The following is a 15914-nucleotide window of genomic DNA, read 5'->3' on the forward strand; positions in this document are numbered from 1 at the left end:
GGTAACAAGGAGCACCCCCCACCCATCCTCTTTGTTACGAGTCAAGATTTGCCACAATTGATGTAATTTATATGTTGCATTTTATGCACATCAAATACCCCCACACTTGAATCTTTGCTTGTCCTCAAGCAAAACTCCTTATAATGTGGCTTTTTCACTCCCAAATGGAATGGGTAGAAGAGAAGATATTTTGGGCTTGTCATAGAGTGTCGGGATTTCCAAGATTCTTTATTAAGTTTTATTTTTATTTATTTACTATCCTATTCGTCATGATTTATTAAAAACATTACATAAGATAGATTACTTATTAGGGCATAACCTGCCTTTTTAAAATTTCATTTATATACAAGTTCACATACCTCACGGGGAATCACTCAACACTCGGCCGAAGATGTATTTTAGTGAATCACTCGAGAACGGAATGAAACTTACTCCTACCATAAGCTTGCCAAGCAATCAATCCTCCTCCTTTTTAAATATATACCTTTGTAAATATCAAGAGGACTTTTGGGGTGAAGGGTTAGGCTTGGGCTAAAGGTGAGTGGTTGGGTTAGTGGTTAGTAAAAGGGCGAAAGGTGTAAAAAGCATCAGTTTTTGAAAGACTTTTTTATTTTTTGATATTTTATTTTGATGAACCATTTCTTTCAAACAAAGTTATTTTTGATAAACTTGTTTGTTTATTTGGTTTCATCATCATAGAATATATATATATATATATATATATATATATATATATATATATATATATATATATATATATAGGGGAAGGATAAATCGAAAACCCACTTGAGTTGAGAAAACTCAGAAAACCTTTGTAAAAACCCATGTAAACTCAAGAAACATTTCTAAAAAATAGGAAATGTAATATACATATATTTGAACATTTTTAAAAAAGAAACACAAAAAAACACCAAGTAGTTTTTTTTTTTTTAAAAATGTTACAAAATTTCAGGTTACATAATATATATGTCCAAAAAAAAATGTAACATACAAATTTTCAATATTTTTTTAAAAAAATAGTGTCACACCCCGATTTCCACGTGTCTCACCAGTGGGCTCGGTGGGGGATTACCGTGACGATGTTGGCAACAATATAGTCAAACCACACAATTATATAAATGCACAGCGGAAGCTTAAAGATAAATATATACTTCAACCTCTGGTTGTAATATCAAATGTATTACAGAAGTCGAATATATCCACAACGGATCAAAATAATAATAAAATATTGTTCATTCAGATACGGCATCGAGTTTGCGAGACTATTCGTGATGCTTAGGAAGCTAATACCAGCCCATTTCGTATAGTACCTGCATTTAATCTTTTTGGGGAAAATACGTCAGTTTACACTGGTAAATACATTCAACTGACACATTTGAAAATGTTTATTAAAATTGATTTGAATGCACAAGGCACAAACTCTTTTATAACTTGGGAAAATTATTAAAATCTTGTGAACGTTTTACATGTTCTTTTATGCGTTCAGTAGCCCGGGTCATGCCGGGTTAAAGATTTATAGACACACCACATCGCGTAAAACCGTAGTATAAAAACCAATGGCTACGTCTTTTAATTTAATGTCGACAATATATACCGGGTGTACGCCTACACCGGGATGTCGATGGTCGTGGCCATTTCGTAAAATGATGCCAAGGATATCCGGGACAACGGTCATTAAACCCCCCAAAGGCTTTTAAGAAACAAAACTGTTTAAATGAGCCGATCATATTATTTAATTAACCACCTAAGCGATGGAAAAATATAATGCTCAATCAAGCGGTATTAATATACCGTAACCCAAGCCCATATAGGGGAAATAAGTTAAAGTATTTACCTTTGCAAGTATATATCCTTAGTTCGATTAAATCACCGATAGCTTTTACCGGGGCTCCTAATCTGGAACGAAGGTTTTAATTAACCTCTTAGAATCCTAACGGGTCCTTATATTAGCCGTAGCCTAGACCGGTTGGTTCCGATATATATAGATATGGTTTAATCGCGCGAAAAGGCGAAAACCGAGAATGGAGTGTGATTCTGACCCAACAAGTTCAGAGACTTGTTTTATATGGGTTTATGGTTCACACTTTGGATTTTGGGGCTCAAATAATATTATTTGACCCGTATCGGCTAATTTATGAAAACTAGTTTCATAAGCCGAACCGTGCGCGCAATAGGCGAAACGGCAAACCATGAGAGTCTTACGCTTATTTCCTAAGTCAATATGCCTTAAAGAGGTTGTGGTATCAGTAGGATACCTCCCGTGATGCCCGTAACGAGTTTAAGTTAATATTATGCCCCGTAGGGGCTTTTCGGTCATTTTAAAGACTTTTAAAGAGCTTTTCGAGTTCTACAGGAAATCTGAGTTTCCCGAACAGCTTATAAAGCTTAAAATACTTTATTTATTATTTAAAATCAGTAGCAACTGGAATCGGGTCAAAAGACCTTGTAGAACTCAAGTTTTGGCCGAAAAGGGCATATTCGGTATTTACCGAACCGTAGCCATAACCGCAGGTTATGAGCGAGGTAAAAATTATTAAAAATCTTTAAAATTCCCAAAATATTATTTTAATACAGTGGGTAAAAGTGTTGGTGACGAAATCTTGGTTTAGATGGGCGTTATGCTAATTGCGCCGTTTATTACAAAAGTTTACTTTAATTGCGCTATTTAGCATAACTCTCATTCTAGACCTTGGATTGACGTGAAACTTTAAGGACATGCTTGTAATTTAATAAGCAAGGTTCTGGTCCGTTCACGTGCCCGGAATACTCATTTTATTTTCAAAATGGCGTTACGGTCAACTTTTAGGCGATTAACGGAAATGTGCAAAAGACTCGGATAACTCATGAACCGATCACAGAGGTTTATACCATCATGTAACCTGGTCCTAAGAGAGTCCTAAGGTATATCTATACCTCACTAAAACGGGTCAGAACTGAAGTCAATGCAAAAGTCAAACTTTTGCGACATTCGGCTCCGAACCGGGTCAACATAGCAAACGGTCGATTCAAACGAGCGCAAACAAGTTTATATGCTTAATATCATGTTTTATGAACATCAAAACAGGTTTCATAACGTATACATTACAGATTATGTAGAAAACGACAAAATGACTTTCTGTTGACTTTTTAAGTGCGCGTTTGACTCGATATTTGACATAGTTAGAGTGGTGATCAGAGGGAACCCTTTTAGGGGTTTATTACTCACATAAATCCCAACTCAAAACTACTTTTGATTCGTCATAAGACTGAACCATCACTGATTTATTTTAAAGTCAAACCGTATTTACGACGGTTTGGTTTTTAGCTATTTACTAAGGAAATGTGAAACTACAAAGGGTTAGATCACTTACAGAAGCTTGAGAGAAGACTTAAGAACACAGGGGTATGCTAGAGAGCTCTTGGAATGATCAGATGAGTGTGTTTTGTGTTGTGTGAATGTTATGAGCATAATGTGGCTATTTATAGTGAAATTTGGGCTCTAGGATCATTACAACACATGCTACACTGAGTATGGATGATGGGCAGGTGCCCCTAAGTGATATGGGTCGAGCATAGGGTGCCCATGCCTCATTTATTGGTTGTTGGTCGTTCAAAGGCTCCAAAAGGCATGTAGTTACAACTTTCTGCATCTGGGCGTCCCACGCGGCCCGCATGGGAGTTCCATGCACTTTTAATGCGGGTCGCCTGAGTTTCAAATATCAGACGCGTAAAAGAGGAGGCTCGCGGCCCGCCTCAACTTAGGCCAAAACATCACGCGGGTCGCGAGAGGCCTGTTTTTCAGATTTTTAAAATCTTTTGTAATGATTAACAGAATCCGGTAATTAATAACGAAATCTTTCGTAATGATTTACCTGACCTTTCGGGTTTGAAGGGGTAACTTTGCGGTTTGGCCCTCGGTTAATTACAACTAAGGACCTCGTGTTATTTACCCGCGTTGTTAAGTCCCCGGTTTGTTTATTAATTATTCAGAAAGCCTTAACTTTCATTATTGACGCTTTTAACCCTTCTTATACGAGATCGTAACTTTCCTGTTTCATAACGAAACTTCGCGAAATTTATATATTATATTTTAGTGAGTGTATAACACTGTTACGAAGCTTTGGGAACGTTAAAGGGTCACTCAGAGGTATAATTAAACATGTTGACACGGTTAACCCCTGTAGCTTGTAATCTCTCACTTTCTTTCGCGTTTCGCTTCTGTACGATCTATGATTTATTCGTTTGAAGGTTCAAGCATTTATTTAGGGTTACTATACAGTATATTTACCCTTGTTGACATTTATAACCCTCGAATTTATATACTTTCAAGGTTTGTCAAAATTAGTCCTTTATTTAATATCAATGCTACGTGTAAACAAATGACACGTGTTAGCACATTATTGGACACAAAAATTCGAGGTGTTACATCCTCACCCCCTTAAAATAAATCTCGACCCGAGATTCACTCAAATAAATAGGGGTACTTTTCTTTCATTGTGTCTTCGACTTCCCACGTATATTCGGGACCTCTACGAGCATCCCATTTTACCTTTACAATCGGCACGTGTTTTCTTCGAAGCTTCTTCACCTGTCGATCTTCAATCGACAAAGGTTTTTCTATAAATTTTAAGCTCTCATCTATATGCACATCTGTGTGTGGAATCACCAATGATTCATCGGCGAAGCACTTTTTGAGATTGCAGATGTAGAACACATTGTGAATTCCACTGAGCTCTTCAGGCAAGTTCAACTTATAGGCGACTGACCCGACCCGTTCAATGACCTCAAAAGGTCCTATGTATCTCGGACTCAGTTTTCCTTTCTTGCCGAAACGCATCACCCCCTTCCAGGGCGATACTTTAAGCAACACCTTCTCACCTACCTCGAAGTGAAGATCCTTACGTTTTGGATCAGCGTAGCTTTTCTGCCTATCACGGCAGCCTTGAGACGTTCCCGGATCTGGACAATCTTGTCCGTTGTCTGGAAAACAATCTCTGGTCCTGATAATTGGACCTCTCCTACTTCCGCCCAACAAACAGGCGATCTACATTTCCTACCGTATAATGCCTCGAAAGGCGCAGCCTTTATGCTGGTGTGGTAGCTATTATTGTAGGAGAATTCGATTAGGGGTAGGTTCTTATCCCAGTTACCACCTAAATCGATCGCGCACGCACGAAGCATGTCTTCCAACGTTTGAATGGTACGCTCACTCTGACCGTCCGTCTGTGGATGGTAAGCCGTACTGAAGTTCAAACGCGTGCCCAAAGATTGCTGGAAACTCTTCCAGAAGTGAGACGTGTACCTGGTATCCCTGTCGGAGATAATAGTCACAGGTATGCCGTGTAAAGCTACAATCTTATCAACATACAGTTGGGCTAACATATCGGAGCTATATGTCTCCTTGATGGGTAGAAAATGAGCTGATTTAGTCAGCCTATCGACTATGACCCATATTGTATCGTTTCCTTTCCTGGTTTTGGGTAACTTGGTTATGAAATCCATAGTTACGCATTCCCACTTCCACTCGGGAAGTTCAGGCTGTTGTAGCAAGCCAGACGGCTTTTGGTGCTCGGCTTTGACTTGAGCACAAGTCAAGCACTTTGCTACGTGGGCGGCTATAGACTTTTTCAAGCCTATCCACCAATAGTTTGCCTTTAAATCTTGATACATCTTGTCTGCACCAGGATGGACCGAATATTTGGAACTATGGGCTTCCTGGAGGATAATATCTCGTAGTCCCCCATAAATCGGAACCCATATACGTCCGTTCAGCCTCAAGATTCCATCCTTGCTAAGAGTCAACTGCTCCTCAGTTACTCCTAGCTTTTCATTCGGATAGTTAGCTTCCAACACAGCCTCTCGCTGTGCAGCTAATATCCTTTCAATTAGATTGTTCTTGACCTCAATGCTCTTGGCATTGATTTGAATGGGTTTTACCCTTTCTTTTCTGCTCAAGGCATCGGCGACTACATTCGCCTTGCCGGGATGGTACCAGATCTCACAGTCATAATCATTCAGGGTCTCCATCCAACGGCGTTGCCTCATGTTCAACTCCTTCTGGTTGAACAAGTGCTGGAGGCTTTTGTGATCTGAATAAATCACAAATTTAATGCCATAAAGGTAATGCCTCCATAATTTTAGTGCAAATACAACGGCACCCAACTCCAAGTCATGGGTGGTGTAATTCTTCTCATGCACCTTTAATTGTCGTGAAGCGTAGGCAATAACCTTGCCCTTCTGCATAAGCACACACCCCATGCCTGTGTGTGATGCATCGCAGTAAACTACGAATTCTTCTGTACCCTCAGGTAAGGTCAACACAGGTGCGTTGCTTAGCTTTTGCTTCAGTATTTCGAAGGACTCTTGCTGCTTTGGGCCCCAAATAAACTTTTCTTTCTTCTTGGTTAGGGAAGTCAAGGGCGCAGCAATCCTTGAAAAAATTTCAATAAACCTCCGGTAGTATCCTGCTAATCCCAGGAAACTACGAATTTCGGTAGGCGTCTTTGGCTCTTTCCAGTTCATGACTGCCTCTACCTTAGCGGGATCCACTTGGATACCACGCTCACTCACAACGTGACCTAAAAACTGAACCTCTCGTAGCCAGAATTCACATTTCGAGAATTTGGCGTAGAGTTTCTCACGCTGTAGTAATTCGAGAATGCAACGGAGGTGCTTCTCGTGGTCAGCTTGGTTCTTGGAATATATAAGGATATCGTCGATGAAGACTATGACAAATTTGTCCAAATACGGCTTGCAGACGCGATTCATGAGGTCCATGAACGCAGCCGGTGCATTTGTGAGCCCAAAAGGCATCACTAGGAACTCGTAATGACTATAGCGAGTCCTAAATGCTGTCTTATGTACATCCTCATCTCTGACCCTTAGTTGATGATAGCCCGACCTCAAGTCGATCTTTGAGAAATAGCTTGCTCCTTGCAGCTGGTCGAACAGATCATCGATCCTTGGCAAAGGATATCTGTTCTTTATGGTAACTTTATTTAGCTCTCGATAGTCGATGCACAAACGCATCGATCCGTCCTTCTTCTTTACAAATAGGACTGGTGCTCCCCAGGGAGACGAACTAGGTCGGATAAAACCTTTTGCCAGCAGTTCGTCCAGCTGGGTCCTTAGTTCTTTCATTTCCGTTGGAGCTAATCTGTAAGGCGCTCTAGCTATAGGAGCTGCTCCAGGAAGGATGTCTATTCTGAATTCCACTTGTCTATCCGGTGGCAAACCAGGTAGTTCTTCAGGGAAAACTTCAGGATATTCAGAAATGACAGGAAGATCTTCTATCTTCGGCTTAGGCTCTTCTATTATCACCTGAGCCATGTAAATTACACAGCCTCTGTTCAAGCACCTTGAAGCTTTGAGCATAGATACGTCCTCGGGTAACCCGTACTGCGCATCTCCTCGAATGGTAAGAGATTCACCACTCGGAGTCTTTAAAACTATCTGCCTCTTGCCGCAAATGATTTGGGCCTGGTTATGGGATAACCAGTCCATGCCTAGCACAATGTCAAAACCCGCTAATTTGAAGGGGAGTAGAGATAGAGGAAAAGATTGGCTCCTAATGGACATTTCACATCCTTCTAGAACAGTTGAGACGGTTTCTATCGTGCCGTCTGCTAACTCTACTTCGTATTTCACATCAAGGGTTTTGATAGGCATATTTAGTAGTTGGCAAAATTTCTGGTCTACAAAGGATTTATCAGCGCCAGAATCGAATAGTACTCTTGCAAATATATTATTTACGAGAAAAGTACCTGTAAGCACGTTGTCGTTCTGGACCGCTTCCTTTGCATCCATACGAAAAACTCTCGCATTTGACTTCTTTGTCTCTTCCGCCTTCTTGGCATACTTAGGGCAGTTACTCTTGATATGCCCCTTTTCGTTGCAACCATAGCAGGTCGCATCCTTGATCTTTTTGCACTCCACAGTCTTATGATCCTTGGACTTGCATAGTCCACAGGAAAGAGTCTTTGATTGCGACTGTGAGTTCGATGCAAACCTACACTTCCCAGAGTGAGGTTTCTTGCAGATTTTGCAGTTGGGCCTTTCACCAGCTTGCCCATCTTTCTTTGCCTCCGACCCCTTTTTGCCATCACCGTTTCCACGGTGCTTTTTCCCTGATCTTCGTGAGGTATCATCCTCACGTTTTCTCTTCTCAGCCTCCTTGCTCCTTAGTGTCCTCAGACGGACAGCGTCTAAGGTGAGAGACAAGGAGAGGTCAGTAACTGACCTGAAGGTCGTCGGCCGGGAGGCCTTTACACTCGCCTTTATCGCAGGCTCCAAGCCCCCAATGAAACAGGAAATTCTTCGGGGTTCTGGTGTCACAAGGTATGGGACCAGGCGAGACATCGTATTGAAGCTCGTCAAATATGCCTGGCAGTCCAGGTTCGTCATCACTAGTGACACAAAGTCAGCCTCGATCTTCTCAACCTCATGCTGAGGGCAGTAGTTTTCCTTAATGAGAGCAATAAATTCCTCCCATGTCATCTTGTACAAAGCAGACTTACCTGATGCCTGCACCAACGCTCTCCACCACGCCAGGGCCTCGCCCTTAAATGACTGGGACACATACTTCACCACATCCCTCTCTGCACACCCGCTGATGTCCACAATAGTGTCTATCTCATCTAGCCAGGTGATACAATCAACATCACCTTTCTCCCCTGTAAACTCCCGGGGCTTACAAGATACAAAGTATTTGTAGGTGCAACCCTTAGCATTTGATGCATCAGTATATTCCCTATCGCGATGAACGCTGTTCTCAGTGGACGAGTGTTTATCGTCATCTTTCTTGGGTTGAGAGGGTGGTTTGGAGTGTGTCTTTGGTTTAGAGGGTGGTTTTGATACGGTTCTGCCTTGGGACTCAGTATATTGACAATCAAGAGCTGCCTGAACAGCATTGTCAATCAGAGCCTTTAGCTGTGCGCCTGTCAGATGCACTGGCGTATTGTCGTAGTCATCGTCATTAGTATGGCTGTTCTCTCCATTGGGATCCGCCATTGTAACTTGAATCTGTTACAGAAGATAACAAAATTTTATTCAGGAGATTATTATATAATTGTCTTTTATGACAATTTGTCAACCATGGTAACAGAGACCATATTTGGTTAACTTTTTACTTCATTACATATTAGGATTTGAATATATCCTATTTCAGCTATATCAATAATAGTGGCGGCATAAAGCCTAATCACGAGGATGTTTTATACTATTAGCCGAGATTTCAGAGAATCAAAGGCATAGAGATTTGGACCGTAGTCCTTTTATCTTTTTCTGACAGGGAGTCATAGACCACCACTGCCTTTTGTCTTTATAAGACAATTATTACGGCCCATAGGCACTTACACCTCTAATGGATGTTTTGATATGGTTGGCCCGTAGGCACTACATCACTAATGGATGGTTTAATATGATTGGCCCGTAGGCACTACATCACTAATGGATGTTTTAATAGGGTTGGCCCGTAGGCACTACATCACTAATGGATGTTTTAATAGGGTTGGCCCGTAGGCACTACATCACTAATGGATGTTTTAATATAATTGATCACCTTCATTGGTGATTTAACCCACGATTTATAAATCATTTAGTTGGGTTTTGAAATCCTTAAAGGATCATTGTATAAGAATGACGCGCGTGATTTTAACGAATCACATCTGCCATGGTTGTTAACATGCTTGCAGCGGTTAACAAGGAATCTGAATCTTTTAATTAAGTCCTACCATCTTGACCGGATCTTAAAAGACACCAGGCTAGGTTTCACTCTTTAAGATTCTTTATTTAGGCAGATCAATTTAAAAGGAATGGTTTTGATTTATTTCATACATATTAAAAACAAAACTCATAACATACATTCCATAATCTCAAATACAATCACATATTGCCCTAAACGGGTCTTTCAAATAGTACATACCTCCCTAGAGGTTTTAAAATAAGTGACAAGTCCACGCAGGGACTAATACAAGATAGGTGTCCATGTAAGGACTAAAAGATAAGTCCACGCAGGGACTGAAATGCGATAAGTGTCCACGCAGGGACTTATTTCAAAATAGAAATTACATTAGTACAACTGTTAAGGGCTAATGGTCACGTTTCTTCTTTTTGCCCTTTAGTAGGTTCGCCAAGCCTTTGAGAAATCCTCGGTGGCTCTTTTTCTCTTCTTCGAACTCTCTCTCCACACGATCTAGTCGATGGAGTATCTCTTCCTGTTCAGGAGGAGAAAATCGTGGTTGTGGCGCGTGTTGCGGAGCTGGGGGTCTGGGAGGTATTGGATACCCATGAGCTGAGTAGTCCGGCGGTCCCATGTTCCCATGAGCTCCGTCGGGGTAGTGCGCATTATATCTAGCCGACACCACATACGGGTCGCGCTCATAATTGTAGTTATATTGTGCTTGTGACGGTTCGAACGGGTTGTAAGCCGTTGGACCCGTGTAAGCAGGTATGGGTTGGTCATACCCAAATGGTGGCGAATTTGGTGCAGCTGGTGCGGAGTTCGCCTCCTGTATAGGACTTGAAGGTCCTTCTTCTTTTAGTGGCGGATAGTGGCTACTACTAGAGTGTCGAGGGGTGCTGAAGTGGATACCCCCTCCTCCTCGTGTGGACATACGAGCATTTGTCCTCCTACGCCTTGGCGGATCAGGCATTACTGGTTGCGCCGGTGGCGGAGGTGGTGGCGTAACTGCCTCAAAGCGTGAATCCTCAGAGGGATCCTGTGGATGTCGCGGTTGTTGAGATGTCTGTTGAGGTGGCGTGTAGTACCACTCATGTCGGTCGAACAACGCTTGGAAACTGGCTGGTCCCTGATAGGGTGTGCCATGGAAGGATGACCCATCAGAGACTTCTATCGGATGCGTGGGCGTACCACGAGCAGGTTCAGTTGGATCAGTATCTTCATCCATATGGTCTTCGGAGAAGTGATCTTGTGACCCTAATGGAACAAAGCCTGAAGGTTCCTGTATGTAGTCAGCCGGATTAAACTGACCTATGAAGTATGGAGTAGGGTCGTCGTAATTTCGGTGTGATACCGAACGTTGTAGAGGTATGAAGGAAGGTTGTGGGTTGTTGGGATCATTCTCTGAGTTTGGCCCAAAGGAGTGCCGGTAGGATGGCGTCGAGCTGTGCGAGGTGGAATGCCTCGCGGGTTCGTAAAGATCTCTTCGTCGTTGTGGTTCTTCGCTCCTTGTCATTGAAGGATGTCTTGTACCTGATGGTCCAGCTTCGTTATCGTGATGTGTCACGACATCTCCTCTGCCTCTTCTTCCCCTTCCTCTTCCTCGGAATATAACAGGTGGCATTTTCCTGCTTTATAAAACTTTAAATTCCAGTAATAACAAGAAAAAGACAAAATTGGAATATCAATTCGAATTTGTCCTAAGTTCTTGTCTAGACTCAAGTATGTGCAATTGTGTCATTGAGATTAAACACATTAGGATCGTGTTTAATTTACTCAATGTTGGCTCTGATACCAACCTGTCACACCCCGATTTCCACGTGTCTCACCAGTGGGCCCGGTGGGGGATTACCGTGACGATGTTGGCAACAATATAGTCAAACCACACAATTATATAAATGCACAGCGGAAGCTTAAAGATAAATATATACTTCAACCTCTGGTTGTAATATCAAATGTATTACAGAAGTCGAATATATCCACAGCGGATCAAAATAATAATAAAATATTGTTCATTCAGATACGGCATCGAGTTTGCGAGACTATTCGTGATGCTTAGGAAGCTAATACCAGCCCATTTCGTATAGTACCTGCATTTAATCTTTTTGGGGAAAATACGTCAGTTTACACTGTAAATACATTCAACTGACACATTTGAAAATGTTTATTAAAATTGATTTGAATGCACAAGGCACAAACTCTTTTATAACTTGGGAAAATTATTAAAATCTTGTGAACGTTTTACATGTTCTTTTATGCGTTCAGTAGCCCGGGTCGTGCCGGGTTAAAGATTTATAGACACACCACATCGCGTAAAACCGTAGTATAAAAACCAACGGCTACGTCTTTTAATTTAATGTCGACAATATATACCGGGTGTACGCCTACACCGGGATGTCGATGGTCGTGGCCATTTCGTAAAATGATGCCAAGGATATCCGGGACAACGGTCATTAAACCCCCCAAAGGCTTTTAAGAAACAAAACTGTTTAAATGAGCCGATCATATTATTTAATTAACCACCTAAGCGATGGAAAAATATAATGCTCAATCAAGCGGTATTAATATACCGTAACCCAAGCCCATATAGGGGAAATAAGTTAAAGTATTTACCTTTGCAAGTATATATCCTTAGTTCGATTAAATCACCGATAGCTTTTACCGGGGCTCCTAATCTGGAAAGAAGGTTTTAATTAACCTCTTAGAATCCTAACGGGTCCTTATATTAGCCGTAGCCTAGACCGGTTGGTTCCGATATATATAGATATGGTTTAATCGCGCGAAAAGGCGAAAACCGAGAATGGAGTGTGATTCTGACCCAACAAGTTCAGAGACTTGTTTTATATGGGTTTATGGTTCACACTTTGGATTTTGGGGCTCAAATAATATTATTTGACCCGTATCGGCTAATTTATGAAAACTAGTTTCATAAGCCGAACCGTGCGCGCAATAGGCGAAACGGCAAACCATGAGAGTCTTACGCTTATTTCCTAAGTCAATATGCCTTAAAGAGGTTGTGGTATCAGTAGGATACCTCCCGTGATTCCCGTAACGAGTTTAAGTTAATATTATGCCCCGTAGGGGCTTTTCGGTCATTTTAAAGACTTTTAAAGAGCTTTTCGAGTTCTACAGGAAATCTGAGTTTCCCGAACAGCTTATAAAGCTTAAAATACTTTATTTATTATTTAAAATCAGTAGCAACTGGAATCGGGTCAAAAGACCTTGTAGAACTCAAGTTTTGGCCGAAAAGGGCATATTCGGTATTTACCGAACCGTAGCCATAACCGCAGGTTATGAGCGAGGTAAAAATTATTAAAAATCTTTAAAATTCCCAAAATATTATTTTAATACAGTGGGTAAAAGTGTTGGTGACGAAATCTTGGTTTAGATGGGCGTTATGCTAATTGCGCCGTTTATTACAAAAGTTTACTTTAATTGCGCTATTTAGCATAACTCTCATTCTAGACCTTGGATTGACGTGAAACTTTAAGGACATGCTTGTAATTTAATAAGCAAGGTTCTGGTCCGTTCACGTGCCCGGAATACTCGTTTTATTTTCAAAATGGCGTTACGGTCAACTTTTAGGCGATTAACGGAAATGTGCAAAAGACTCGGATAACTCATGAACCGATCACAGAGGTTTATACCATCATGTAACCTGGTCCTAAGAGAGTCCTAAGGTATATCTATACCTCACTAAAACGGGTCAGAACTGAAGTCAATGCAAAAGTCAAACTTTTGCGACATTCGGCTCCGAACCGGGTCAATATAGCAAACGGTCGATTCAAACGAGCGCAAACAAGTTTATATGCTTAATATCATGTTTTATGAACATCAAAACAGGTTTCATAACGTATACATTACAGATTGTGTAGAAAACGGCAAAATGACTTTCTGTTGACTTTTTAAGTGCGCGTTTGACTCGATATTTGACATAGTTAGAGTGGTGATCAGAGGGAACCCTTTTAGGGGTTTATTACTCACATAAATCCCAACTCAAAACTACTTTTGATTCGTCATAAGACTGAACCATCACTGATTTATTTTAAAGTCAAACCGTATTTACGACGGTTTGGTTTTTAGCTATTTACTAAGGAAATGTGAAACCACAAAGGGTTAGATCACTTACAGAAGCTTGAGAGAAGACTTAAGAACACAGGGGAATGCTAGAGAGCTCTTGGAATGATCAGATGAGTGTGTTTTGTGTTGTGTGAATGTTATGAGCATAATGTGGCTATTTATAGTGAAATTTGGGCTCTAGGATCATTACAACACATGCTACACTGAGTATGGATGATGGGCAGGTGCCCCTAAGTGATATGGGTCGAGCATAGGGTGCCCATGCCTCATTTATTGGTTGTTGGTCGTTCAAAGGCTCCAAAAGGCATGTAGTTACAACTTTCTGCATCTGGGCGTCCCACGCGGCCCGCATGGGAGTTCCATGCACTTTTAATGCGGGTCGCCTGAGTTTCAAATATCAGACGCGTAAAAGAGGAGGCTCGCGGCCCGCCTCAACTTAGGCCAAAACATCACGCGGGTCGCGAGAGGCCTGTTTTTCAGATTTTTAAAATCTTTTGTAATGATTAACAGAATCCGGTAATTAATAACGAAATCTTTCGTAATGATTTACCTGACCTTTCGGGTTTGAAGGGGTAACTTTGCGGTTTGGCCCTCGGTTAATTACAACTAAGGACCTCGTGTTATTTACCCGCGTTGTTAAGTCCCCGGTTTGTTTATTAATTATTCAGAAAGCCTTAACTTTCATTATTGACGCTTTTAACCCTTCTTATACGAGTTCGATCGTAACTTTCCTGTTTCATAACGAAACTTCGCGAAATTTATATATTATATTTTAGTGAGTGTATAACACTGTTACGAAGCTTTGGGAACGTTAAAGGGTCACTCAGAGGTATAATTAAACATGTTGACACGGTTAACCCCTGTAGCTTGTAATCTCTCACTTTCTTTCGTGTTTCGCTTCTGTACGATCTATGATTTATTCGTTTGAAGGTTCAAGCATTTATTTAGGGTTACTATACAGTATATTTACCCTTGTTGACATTTATAACCCTCAAATTTATATACTTTCAAGGTTTGTCAAAATTAGTCCTTTATTTAATATCAATGCCACGTGTAAACAAATGACACGTGTTAGCACATTATTGGACACAAAAATTCGAGGTGTTACAAATAGTAAGCGTTTTTTTTTCATAAATAGGTCCGTGTACATTTATGTTACATTTCCTATTTTTTTTAGAAAAAATAAAAATGTTACATAGGGTTTATTTGGGTTTTCTCAACTCACATGAGTTTTCGATTTATCTTTCCCCTATATATATATATATATATATATATATATTCAACATAAGTTATAAGAAAAACCGAGCTTTGTTACTAAAAGAAAGGGTTAGAATGAAAAAGGGTTTAGGTGGGTAAAAAATGGGTGTTTGTTTTGGGTTAAGAAATGAAAAGGTTTAGGCTCAAAGGGGGTTAACTAGGGAGATTTTGGGTAGGTGGTAAAAAAAATAATAATGGTGTAGAAAGAAAAAGGGTTAGTCCTAATGCCTCCATCATTTACTTACTCGGGTTTAAGTTGGTAAGGACCGGGAATGCATTGTCGTGACAAGTTCTAGAGTTGTAAGAACCAAGCGGCTATTCAAACAAGAAACGAAAAATGAGCATTTAGTTTAAAGATATGTATTTGTATGCTGAACAAAGGCTCAAAAGTCACTTTTGTGGGAATGGGTTTTTATGTGATCAAGTATATATAATCAAATTTTAACTAAGCTTATCATGCCGTTTCATAATTTTCTAATGTTGGTTCTTTTTATCACGACGCTATCGGTTGTAAATTTGTAAAAATATAATCTTGTTAGAACTTGAAATTCCCAAATTAAACCTAGACAAGTAAAAAGAAAATGAAATTTTTTGAAAAAGTTTGGGGTGATTAGCGGTTCCAATAGAGTTTTGTGTAAGGCTTGTTAATTAGGACTTGTAAGATTCAAGGTTTTAGCATCCCCCCCACACTTAAATTACACATTGTCCTCAATGTGTCCCAAAAATAAGTTTTTATGTTGATTTAATGTGTAAAAAGGTGTAAAAAGCAAAATTTTGTGTTACTGGGCGCCTGGACACGGCCCCGTGGTGTCCAGGCACGGCCCAGTGTTCAAGTGCCAGTAACAAAAGTTTGTAAAAAGAAACAGAAGCCTGGACACGGGGGCGTGTTCAGTGAGCACGCCCCGTGTCCAGTTACCTG

This window comes from Helianthus annuus, chromosome 11 (genome assembly GCF_002127325.2).
Source record: "Helianthus annuus cultivar XRQ/B chromosome 11, HanXRQr2.0-SUNRISE, whole genome shotgun sequence".
In the NCBI taxonomy this organism is placed as follows: Eukaryota; Viridiplantae; Streptophyta; class Magnoliopsida; order Asterales; family Asteraceae; genus Helianthus; species Helianthus annuus.